The sequence below is a fragment of the Musca domestica genome, unplaced genomic scaffold (genome assembly GCF_030504385.1).
Source record: "Musca domestica strain aabys unplaced genomic scaffold, Musca_domestica.polishedcontigs.V.1.1 4, whole genome shotgun sequence".
Taxonomy (NCBI): Eukaryota; Metazoa; Arthropoda; class Insecta; order Diptera; family Muscidae; genus Musca; species Musca domestica.
The window spans coordinates 26,689,138-26,702,024 of NW_026712328.1; positions in this window are offsets into that span (position 1 = coordinate 26,689,138).

A 12,887-nucleotide genomic window follows, 5' to 3' on the forward strand; every position below is an offset into this window, starting at 1 on the left:
ACCGTTATATTGGGGCCATACGAAGACGTGGACCTGCACAGACAATTTTCTGTCATAGGCTGTAGTATCCATTACGAACTTTAAACAACAAGTGAATTTGGTATTTCTTTCTTTCGTGGCCAGTCTGACAAAGTCAAGGGCAATGCTGTCTCAAACGCGCTCAGATGAATAAGGTGAGTAGCAACCTTAAGTGGGAAATCAACACCAAGGAGGAGTAAGATGAGTTCCCAACCAACACAAAATAGGGTACCTAAACAAAGATCAGTGACTCTCAAAAGACCCGTCTAATGGGGAACCAATGATCGAGGTCAGCCAGATAAAACTTCATCTGACCGAGAGCGCATATATAGGAAGAACCTTATGTAACTAAAGAAGGAAGAGATTTGTGGGGTATCCTTACGGATCACCTGGGCTTACAAACTCATCTCTATTAGATCGGATGTGAAGATAACAGCATGTGCAAGTCAATGCGCAGCATTTGCAAATATCAGATCCCAATTCTTAGGGAACGGCTCTATGCCAGACGTTAATCAGATCATGGTAAATTAAATAAAACAGTTAATGAATTTTGTTAAGGCAACTGTATTTCTGATATAATAAACTGCAAAATGACGTCTTCTTTCAACAACTTTAGTCTGGAGCGCACCTCTCTTCTCAACCTAATCTAACCTAAAAGCACTCAGCACCTTTTTGGTTATAAGCGGACTTTTCTAGTATAGTAAGGCCTATCTCTTTTCCATTTCTTTTTATGTGTGTTCACTTCATAATATTTTTTTTTACCAAATATTTGGCTATTTCGATCATTTAAGTTGCTTATATGAATATAATGTCAATTGTTTATGTTTGTTGTCTTTCCTTTTTGGGATTTATTTATTTATTTTTTTGGACTAACACAGTCAATATTTACTTTGGTCTATTGTTGTTTTTATAGATTGAATAAATATTTAGTTTTCAAGTTTATTGTTGTTGTTTTTTTATATCTGTTTTTGCATATTGTTTGTTGCTGTAGTTTTGCTTATTTCTTTTTTGATAATTGTTTAATAATATTGTATTTTTCTGTTTGTAGTTGTATTGATATTTCTATTGTTTTTTTCATTGGTTAATATTTTTCTGCACTGTTTTTTTGTTTTTTGGGGGGGGGGGGGAACTTGTTGGTATATTGTTTTGGGGGGTATTTGGTTGATATTGCATGCGGAGCTGTTAAAAAGAAACAATGTAGATAAAAATAATTTTGGAAAATCAAAACAAACAAAGAAATTGCTATTCTTGACAATTTGAATAAATAGGTTAAATAGGTTTTTAAGAGATAAAAACCAATCTTTAACTCTCAATTTAAATGGACTGGCATTGCTCTTGAGAATATTCCTAATATTCGCATGGAACATTAGTTCAACCAATTGGCAGAAAAAAAAACCAAAAGCAAAGTAAAGCATAAAATTAATTGAAACAAAAAGAAAACAAACATCGTTTTTTTTTCTCATAACTGATATATTTATTAATAAAAAATATGCATATATGTTTATTTATTACTTTTTTCATTCTTTTTGTTGTTGTCGTTTTTTAAACTATTAAGAATTTGTAAGATAAAAAAATATGTGTGTGTGTGTATATATGTAATCAATATAACGAAAAAGCATACAACTACAAAATAATTAATAAAAAATTAATATGTTTATGTAATAATAATAATGATTGTATAAAGTAATAAACAATTATCCACGTTTTTTTTCTTTTTTGTATTATTTTAATTATGGATATAATTTGTTTTTTTTTTTTTTGTAATATTTAACTTAAATATATAAAATAATTTGTTTATTTTAAAGAATGTTTTGTATTTGTGTTTCTTGGAAAAACAAAAACCTAATCTTTTTAACTGGATTTTAAAAAATAAACTTAAACATTTGTTGTGTTTAATTAAAACTAATTATGTTTTGTATTCAATTAATAGCTATGTTTAAGAAATCGTAATAATATTATACACACAATAATTCAAGGATAATAATAATGGAGAGGAGCAGTGGATACTGGATGCAATGGAAGTTTGTTTGAAAGAGTTAACATGTTTTTGAGGAACAGGGGGAGGGTGAGTAAGGGGTGGTATTAATATTTAAAAAAAATAGTAAAGTAAACAAATCTATTATTAAATTGTATTAAAACAAGACAATTTATCGCATGAGAGAGAAATGAAATAAGTAACACAGTTTATATTCATTTGATTTTTTTTCTAATTTTTAAAATTTCATTTTTTTAAATTAAAATTAAGGCATTTTCATTGAGAGAAAAAATAGCAAAAACAATGAGAAGAGTTAATGAAAAAAAAAAAAAAATAACAAAGTGATGCCACCAAAAATTATTACAAAAAGTCTTAGCCCTGAAAGTATAAAACTTCTTCAATAATATAATGTAGTTTCATGAAAAACAATTTCTTTATAAAATTGGATTCTTTTGATATTTGCTTTTGTTTAAATTGTTTAGAACAAGTTCAAGGCCTATAAAAGGTCAGAATAAATATAATAATAAATAAAGGGTGTTTTTTATTGGGGTATAAGTTGGCATCACTTTTTTAACTGGCAGCCATTTTGTCAGCTGTCAAGTGATTAATATTTAGTTTGGTTTGCCATTTCATCATAAACATGTTGGCAAAAGAACAACGCTTGCAAATCGTGCAAATTTATTTCGAAAGTAATGGTTTAGTTCACCGCAAGCTCCGTTATATGGTCGCCATATGGTCCTTCAGAGCAATTAATTTGGTTAACCATGGATCGTTTTCGCACTATGTTTACTCTATGTGATAATACGCATCCGCAGAGACGTCGAACAGTGGGCACTGAAGAAACAATTGCCGCAGTAGAGCAAAATGTTGAAGAGGACCCGAATGAATCGATTCGACACCCTGCCCAGCAATTGCAGCTTTGTCCATCAACTTTATGGAAGATTTTGCACAAAGATCTTGGCTTGCGACCCTACAAGATCCAGCTTGTGCAAGAATAAAAGCTGCGAGACCATGCAATGCGTCGTGATTTTGGTGTATGGGGCGAAAATGGTGATGTGATGAGTCTCATTTTTGGTTGAATGGCTGCATCAACAAGCAAATTTGCCACATTTGGAGTGAAGAGAATCCACATGAGACCCTTGAGACGCCATTACATCCACAAAAAACTGTCTATTTGGTGTGCTCTATGGACTGGTGGAGTCATTGGGTCACACTTCTTCCGAAATAATGCTGGAGAGTCAATTACCGTTAATGGAGACCGGTATAGAGCCATAATAACCGACTATTTTGTTCCCGAATTGGATGGCAAGAATGTGAATGAGTTGTGGCGCACGTCACAATCGAATTATTGAAGGAAGCATTCGAGAGCGCATAATTTCGCGGAATGGACCTGACAATTGGCCACCAAGATCGTGTGATTTGACACCATTGGATTATTTTCTTTGGGGATATGTGAAGTCGCTCGCCTACGCCAACATGCCAGAAACGCTAGGGGACTTGGAAGCCAACATTCGTGGCGTTATTGCTAATATACGGCCCCATTTGCTCGAAAAAGTGTTTGAAAATTGGAACTGTAGAATGGGGCTTTATTCGAGCTATCTTCTCGAATACATATTTAAAAATTAATGGCATAAAATTATCCTTCCAATAAAGCCAAATTGATGGACATTAAAACGATTTTCTTGTGTTTTATTTCAATTCGAAGTTCTATAACTCAATAAAAAACATCCTTCACACTTAGTAGTTTTTAAACTTGTGTGATTTGACATTCTTTGAATTTAAATCCACAATTGCATATTTCGACAACAGAGTAAGTATTCAGATGGATATACTGCGGCCATGGCTTATATAAAGCTGGCGGGTAAGCCCATATGACCACTTAGTTTGCTGTCAAAAGATATATTGAGGTTTGAAATCCAAAGAGAGTCCAATCACAATAGCGCAAAAACTACTAAGTTTATTGTCAACATGTTGTCAAAAGTATTCTTCTCGCCAGACCTTATATAAGCCTTTATTGCGGCCTTGAATATATATAATTACACATTATTTGTAAGCTACTTTCTGGGCATGAACACTTTTTGCAATCGGAATTTTGGCCTTAGCATCTTGTGGTTAATAAAAACGTATGTAGATCAAACTAGGGATTATTATTTTTATTCGTTTAAATCTATTGTTTGTTTTTATGGATTTTTGTTGCTTGTTGTTTTTTGTGATGGTTAAAAACTTAATTTCTATTGTTTATCATATTACATATATCTGGGTATATTGTAGGGGGGAGTATGGTAAAAGTGAAACATAGATTTTTTCATATACATATTTTCTTTTTGTTTTGTCTTAGAAATTGTTTTTGGTACAAACAAAATAAAAAATAAAATAATTGTATTTTTTTCTTTTTGTTTTTTGTGTTTTCTTGTATTTCTTTACACATTTAAAAACGAGAAACATTTTGATAATATATAAAATTAAATTGAAGAGAAGAATTTAATTTTTTTTCTTTCCATTAAACTGTTGGTTATATAACTATTGTTGTGTTGTTGTTGTTTTTGGAGTATATATGATGTGGGGGGTTTGGAAAATAGAAAGGGAGCTGTGTTTTGTTGTTGTATCTTTGCTATGTATTAAGTTCTATTGTATATAATATTCGGCTGTTCTATTTTGTCAATTAAATTCTATTGTAATTATATGTTGAGTGATGGGGTTTCAGAGGGGGAGTTTTAGACTTTTTCATAATTTGAAGCTTAAGATCTATTGTTGTGTGGGTTTTAGTTAATGTTTGTGTGTAAACGTATGTATGTTGTTTTAAAATGTATGTTTCTTTTATCGAATACGCTGGCTGTTCTATTGTTGTTGATTTTTTTTTTAAATTATTTTTTGGTAGTTTTATATTTTGCAAAATAGAAGTTTTTGTTTAAAAAATATTTTCATTATATGCTATTGTTGGTTTTCTTGTATTTTGTTCTGCTTAACTATTGCTTATTTAATTGGAAAAAAAATAGAAGAGAATCGTTTGCAAATAAATCTTAAGAAATACATATATGTTCAAGTTATGCAAATAGATTTATTCTTATATTCAATAGAAATTCGTATTTGAACAAACCGAAATGAAAAAAAAAAAAAAAAAAACAAAAAAAACTATTTCTTAATATTCACAATCTCTAAAAAGTATAGGTTAAGTTTTTCACTATTAGATTTTATTTTTTTTAGTGTTTCTTTTCTGTATATTTGAAAAAGGAACTTTATTCCGAAAAATTCCCCTAAATAGTTATCCCAAAATGTATTAATAAATTCAACCAATACCAATGAAAATATACACTCTAAAGAAATAAATATATAACATTTTTATAAATTAAGTTTGGCCGGGTCAAACTTTGTATGATACTTCACTGAGGGGGAAAGTTGATTAAAATTTTTGATAAAAATTCTAAAAGTGCTATTTTATGATTTTGAGACTATTTTTGAATAAAACTTGTAATAGTATTATCCTGTGTTAATGTTGAGTCTTCGTAACGAAAACACAAAACATTTGTAAAATCATGAATAGAATCATGATTTGAGGTAAACGCTAAAAAACAGACACTCATACACACCCTGCCACCTCATTTTTTGCGGTAGAATGTAATTAGCACTGAACAGAGAGCACATCACAAATAGTAATGACTTCCATAAAAACCAGCGCTGCTCAAGAAATCAACTGATTTTTGTGTATGAACCAGCGCTGCTTAAAAACTAGACTTTGCTCACCAGTGAATTTACTCTTATTTTTTTTTTTAAATCACCGGTGATAAAACAAAATTTATACATTTCTTCTTAAAATTCGCTTTATTAATAATTTTGGACAACATCCAAATGGATAAATATAAAGAAAAATACAATTTTTGTTTTCTCTTAAATAGTCTCTCTTTTGGACTCATGTGCTAGCACAGGGTTTTAAGCAGTGCTGGTTTATACCAGAGCTGTATAAATAGATTGTGTAAGGAATGCCAAGTTAGTGGTTTTCCCGCTACTTGTGGTGATTTTTGACGTTCAAAAAACACTTTTTAAGAGTTGTAGCGATTTTCCCTAAATACAACCTTTTTCTTTTGGTGTCCTTATTATGTCAAAACATATACACACTTATCTGTAGCGATTTTTACTTCGAAGCAGTTGGCATCCCTGTGTATGAATAACTGACTGAAGAGAAGAGAAACACGGGAGACAACGAAGAACGAAACCACATTGATTCAAACAGCAGTTATGATGAGTTGAAATCAGGGGTGCTCAAGAAGAAATATCTGTTTTCAGACAAATTTCTCTTTGCTTATTTAAATCAAGAATAAAACAGTGTTAAGTCATTATTTATACAAATATTTTTTATCCATTTGCTTTATAAACTATTTTGGCAAACATTCGTGTTTAAAAACAATTAAATAGAACAGTAAAATATAAAGAAAAACAGAATTTTAATTTTCTCTTAAATTATCTCTTTTTTCTCTTCATGTTCTAGAACACGGTTTTGAGCACCCCTGGTTGAAATGTAATAAGAATGTCTCAGTTTGAGTTGATATCTTTCCGATGTGAAGTTATTTTTAGATGCGAATTTTGTTAAGTTATTTTGCAATTGTTTCTCTCTTTTACATCTGTAAATGAACAAAGCTAGAATGACTTCTGTTTACTCTTAATTCCTGGCAGCACAAAACCGTTTGCTAGCAAGAGAGAGAAAAAAAAACATGAAAGAGAAACAAGAGAAAACCAAAATTGTATTTTCACTATATTCAATTGTTTTTAAACATGGATATTGTCCAAAATTATTAATAAATGTATGAATTATGTTTTAACACTGGTGTTTTGGTGAAACTAGGAGAAATTTGTCTGGTGAGCGAGGTCTTTCTTTTGAGCAGCGCTGATTTCTGGTAATTTTTATTCCTCTTTCCCGTTCGTTATACTCAGTATAATTCGTATGCTCTCTATTCATTTGGTGATTGTCTTCATTTGACAATGTTCAATAGTAGTTCGTAGATCATGCTCATTTACGAACGAATCAAACCGATTGTTTGGGAAAATAAAAATGTAATGCAGTAGAAATGTGGTGGCACATGTTGAGTCATTCTGATTCGGTTATGCTTAAAATAACTTGGGGTAGTAAAATTCATAATTTGTTTATGATATTATCCGATACACTACAGAGTTGCGGTGATTCGAAGTCGGTCTCACAAGATCTTTCCCGTATGCACAGTGAAGTCCGTACAAAGTGAAAAGGGCATCAAATCGTTGACAATTTTCCGTAAAAAATTATCCTTGAATTTGAAAAAAATATTAATTTTAGGATTTGGTAATTTGGTTTCCTTTCTTTTTTTTGAATTGAATTTTTTAACAGTCAATTTCCGTTTATTGGTTTTGTAAACGCTGGTTTTTGAGGATTTTGAGAAAAAATAACGAAAACAAAAATAAGACTATTGTTGAAATACTATTGTTTTTGTTGTTGTTTACTTAGTTAATGGCTATTGTAGTTATTTTGTTTTTGTTTAAAGAAGTTTTCTTACATATTTCATTTGTATTTTTGTTAAAAGACAACTATTGTTAATTAAAAATGGGTTTTATGGTAATATGGTTTGCTGGACTATACTATTGTAGATTTTTTTGTTGTTGTTTTTTTTTTCTGTGTATGTAATTACGGATTTGTTGTTGGTTATTGTTTTTTTTTTGTTTTGTTTGTTTTTGTATCATTGAATCAATTAAGAACTATTGTTATCTGTTGCTGCTGTTGTGGTGGTGGTGGTGGTAGAGGGCGGGGACAAAGTAAGGGGTTAGGTTTTTGTGGTTATATATGAGTTCTATTGCTGGAGATGCATGGTTGGGATTTGCAGATTATAATTGTTTTTTTTTTTTTTTTTTGGTTTTGTCTTTTTTATTCTTGTGGAGCTTCTTCGACTTTTTTAACTGATATCTGATTGGTATTATCGTTTGTGGCTATTGTTGTTGTTTGTTGGGGAAGTTTGTAAGCTAATTATTTGGGTTTCAATTTAATATTGTTGTTGTGGTTGTTTTACATATTTTGGATCTCGGTCTATTTTGCTTTAAGTAAACGGAATTGATTGTTTTTTTTATTTTTTATATATATTTTAACGAAAATATTTTTTAAATCAACAATCGACTGTTAGGCATTGCGTTTTTTTTCTTTCTTTGTTATATTTAATTGTAGTTGTTGTTCTTCTATTGTTTTATATTGTATATTTCTGTTGTTGTTGTTGTTTTTTGGTTCTGCAACATTTATATACACATATGTATGCATATATATGTTAAGCAGATTGTTGTCATCATATTGGTTATTTCTGGTTTTGTAATATCTGTACAGGGCTATTGTTTGTAGTCAAGTTTGAGTTGAGTTTCTGTCAGCCAACAGAGTGTAAACACACCATAAGACAAATGGATGTTTTGAAATTTTAATCTGAAATAAAGCTTCGATTTCGAAGTCATTTTGCAAAAAGGAATAATTTACGGGAACACCGTACCTGAATGTCAAAATTGCAATATGCATTGCGGGCAATTTATAAGAAATATTAAACACACATGGAAAAAACTAAAAATTTATTTTTATTTCCATGGTCACATTTACGCCCTTATTACGAGTAGAGTTTATTATAAACACAATATGCGAAAATATAATCAAATATATAATGATAGATAAATTATCCTAGTGAATTGCCCCGGCCTAAACATAGCATAGCTTGAAGTTGAATTTACTAATTTTGCAAAAAAAAAAAAAACAAAACAAAAATTGCGCTGTCTTTTACTATTCTTACGTTCTTCTTAGACACTGTTTACACCATGATTTATTTCCCAAAGTGGAAAAACTGTTAAATATCCAATTTGAAATTTTCAGTGACAGCAAAAAAATGTGAGTAAAACAAAAAAAAAATACAAATTTCTTATTAAAATTCATCATGAAATCTGAAGACACAATTCTCATCTTGTAATTTTATTTTCATCAGCTGTTTGGTAGCATTATTATTAGGAGAGTTCGTTTACTCGATAATTTGTAAAAATTTATACAATTTTTTCCGGAAAGCTGTTTTTTTACCCCAAAGTTCTGTAAGTGAGAGTGTGAGAGACAATGAGATGAAAGAGATACTTTGACGTTTTATTACTGAGAGTCTAAGGAGCCTAAGGCCAAAATCGAACTAAGTCAACCTAAATTTCCAACCTTACTTGACACAACCAATAGTTAACCTTAATTGGTACTTGCGTTATTTTATTTATTCGGCGCATGGTAAAGGACCTGACCATTTAAATAACACGTTCCATTAAAACCGGTTTGATGTGAATATAGCCTAAACTTCCGGATTAATTTAACTGCATATCGTGCTTGAATTGCTTAACCTGGATAAAAACCTGCTTTTAAACGCGCTATTAGAGAATGTTTCATGAATTTGAAAAACATGTAGTATAGCATACTTGTAGGTTGTGACCAGATGACAGTGTCTGAAGAAAAGTAATGAACAAGGATAATAACCTTTTTGATGTGACTTCGTACAAAATCGTTTATAGTTGATTTGCTAATTCCGAATCTAATTCCTTTTTGGCGTAAATACACTTTGTTGGCTGTATAAAAGTGCATTGGGCTATTGTTGTTGTAGTTGTTCTTGCTGTAGATGTGGTTATGGTAATTGTGGCTGTTTAATATTATTGTTGAGTTGTGGTTTTAGTTTGGAGGGATATCATTTGTGGTCCTGAACTATTGTTTTAATTTGGATTTTTTGCGTATCGTTTTTGTTGATCTATTGTTTTTTTTTTATTCAAATTTCAATTCAATATTCTCGTGGTAGAAAACCAATTTCGAAATGCCAACAGTGATGCACATACACATGTAATAGCATGTGCACGCTTGTAAAAGTTTGTTTTTGAAAAGCCAAAACTTATGTTTGCATTACAAAATGAAATTGTAATCAAAGAATATTTTTACGTTTTTTTTATAAATTTAATTTCTTTAAGTTATGTTTCTCGTTTTTTTGTTATTATGACTGTTTTATGACTTTGGATAATTAAATGGAAAATAATAGAAAATAAATGAAAAGGGAGAAGAGAAGAAATTTAAAATAAAATGTTTAACTTATTTTATATATATATGTGTGTGTGTGTGTGAAATTTACATTTGGTTCAAAAGTTATTTTGCAACAATTTGCTAAAGTTTTTGTCATTTAATTTTTTTAATTTTTTCAATGCGGTTTTGGGTTTGGTTAAAACTAAAGATATAATTTATAAATCTGGGGTTTGTTGTTTAGCATACACCTAAAAATTACAAGTTATATTTATACGTTTTTATTTGTAAAAAAATTATATTTAAAAAAATATTAATGTATGTATTTTTTTTGATTTGTTTTCCTTTGGAGCTTTTTTTGTTTAAATTAAAACATACTTTAAATATAAAAAGTTAAGGATCGTTATACAATTTTTCTTTCATTTTTCACTATTAATATAAATCATTATTAAACAATTGCACTATAAATTCAATATTAATATGTTTTTTGTTATATGTTGTTTTTTAATTTAATTTTTTGTTGTTGATTAAATAAATTTTCTTGGCTTTAAATTTGTAACTATATTTACAAAAGAAATTATAGAAATAAGGTTTGTAGTACATGTACTTCTGTGGTATGCCTAGGGCATGGCTACTAAACTTAATTAAGAAGGAAAAAAAAACAACACAATCATACACAAAACTAATAAAAAAGATTACTTATCTTCCATTCTCCGTACTCTTGTTTTTAATAAAAATTATGCAAAAAATATATATCTGATAAAAATAGTTTCCTTTTGTTTTTCTTTTGTTTTGTTACAAATAATCAATCTTTTGTCTCTCCGTTACTAAAAAGAACACATACCTGAGGGATTTGCTTGTTGCCAGCACTGGATTGAGTTTTTCAAACAATTATCTAAATGCAAATGTCGAAGCGTTTTATATCCAGTTTATTGCTAGCTTTAAACGATATAAGTTATTCCCCTTTATTGCAAACACTGCTGAACATTATAAACATTATTTAATTTTTCTTTAAGCTTTTGCATTTACTACAAACGATATCCTTGATTTTCTCTAAAACATGGCTTACAAATAAAGTAAACTATACTTTGTTGCATTAATTGTCCCTCCTATTCAAAAATAATAATAATAATTATACACGTTTTTTTGGTAATTTATTTTATTGACTTTTCTCGTAGCGTTGGTTGAAATGGATGTAATTCGGGTAGATCAATTTACTTAATTTAAAATAAAAAAAATTCATATGGCATCAATTTTCGGGTTTTAAAATTTAAGAATGACTTATTTTGATATTGACTTTAATACCTAAAAAAATATTTCCTCTTTGAATTAAGTATTTTCGCTACTCTCTTACATGGCCTTGCACCAACTGATTAAAGCAGTTGAATACCCAGTACAATTTGGAACAAATTTTGAAATTTTCAAATAAATCCATTAAAAATTCTGTTAAAATCTTTAAAAAAAAACGAATATATCCGTTATATTGGGGTCTATACGACGTGGACCTACATAGGAATTGTTTGTCATAAGTTAATACCGTATATAGGGATGTACCATTATATCGGAGCTATACGAAGAACAGGACCTGCATAGATAATTTTCTGTCACAAGCTATAGCATCCATTACGAACTTCAAATACGACATCTCAAACTATTTTTGTGAGTATTCTACCTAAAATCGTCAAAATACCGAATATAGAGAGGTACTTATATATGGGGCCTATGCAAAGACCTGGACCTGCATAGACAAATTTCTGTCACACACTGTAGTTCCCATTACGAACTCTAAATACTTAATTTGAAACAATTCCGATGAATACTGTCGCTAAAATCACCAAAATACCGAAAAAAGGGAGGTACCGTTATATGGGGGCTATACGAAGACCTGGACCTGCATAGACAAATTTCTGTCACAGGCTGTAGTGCCCATTTGGATCTTCAAATACCAAATTTGAAACTATTCCGGTGAATTATGTCGCCAAAATCATGAAAATACCGAATATCGGGAGGTACCGTTATATGGGGCTATACGAAAACGTGAACCGTCAAAGCCCATTGACGAACCTAACCTGCCTACTGGCAAACTATACATGTATGCCAACTTTTAGCTTTCTATCTCAATTCGTTCGTGATTACAACATACAGACGGACAGAGAGATAGACGGACAGACGAACACCGTTTGATCGTCTAACGTGTACGCTGATTCAGAATATATATACTTTGTATGGTCTATTATGAATATTTCGAGGAGTTACAAACGGAATGACAAACTTAATATACCCTCCATAGAATGGTGTAGGGTACAAAACCTAGTAAATATTTTAATCAACAAATAAAAAATAAACTTTTCTGTGCCACATCTGTCCAAAAATGAATAATTTTTGAACAAAGGCGCCGACCCCAGTCACGATTTGGGAGCGAAGTCCAGAGACCCTGTACTTCTTTCTTAACAACCGCTTGCACCAGTAAGTGTGGCAATGATGATCGCAAAATGTAAAAATTGACTAAAGGCTAGTATACACATACTGTTAGGGACAAATGTAAAGCTACTTTTCCTAGCCTTAAATTTCGAGAGACAGGCATTATTATCAATCGATGACTTCAGCTCTATGTGCATGAGACCTGAATTAAATTCAAATAAAGGCTAATTTCTTTATATTTTCCCATAAGGAAAAGGAACCCAACGTTTAAAGTATCAGCTATTTATTATAGATAGAATTTTGATAAATCTAGAGCATACTTTCAGGATGAATGGATTTTAAACCATAATTTCATAAAGCAACCAGGTCACATGTCAAATTAAATAAAAATAATTAAAATCATTAATTTATTGCCAATATTAACAACAAAATACTCTACTCTTGTTCACCTCCATTTTA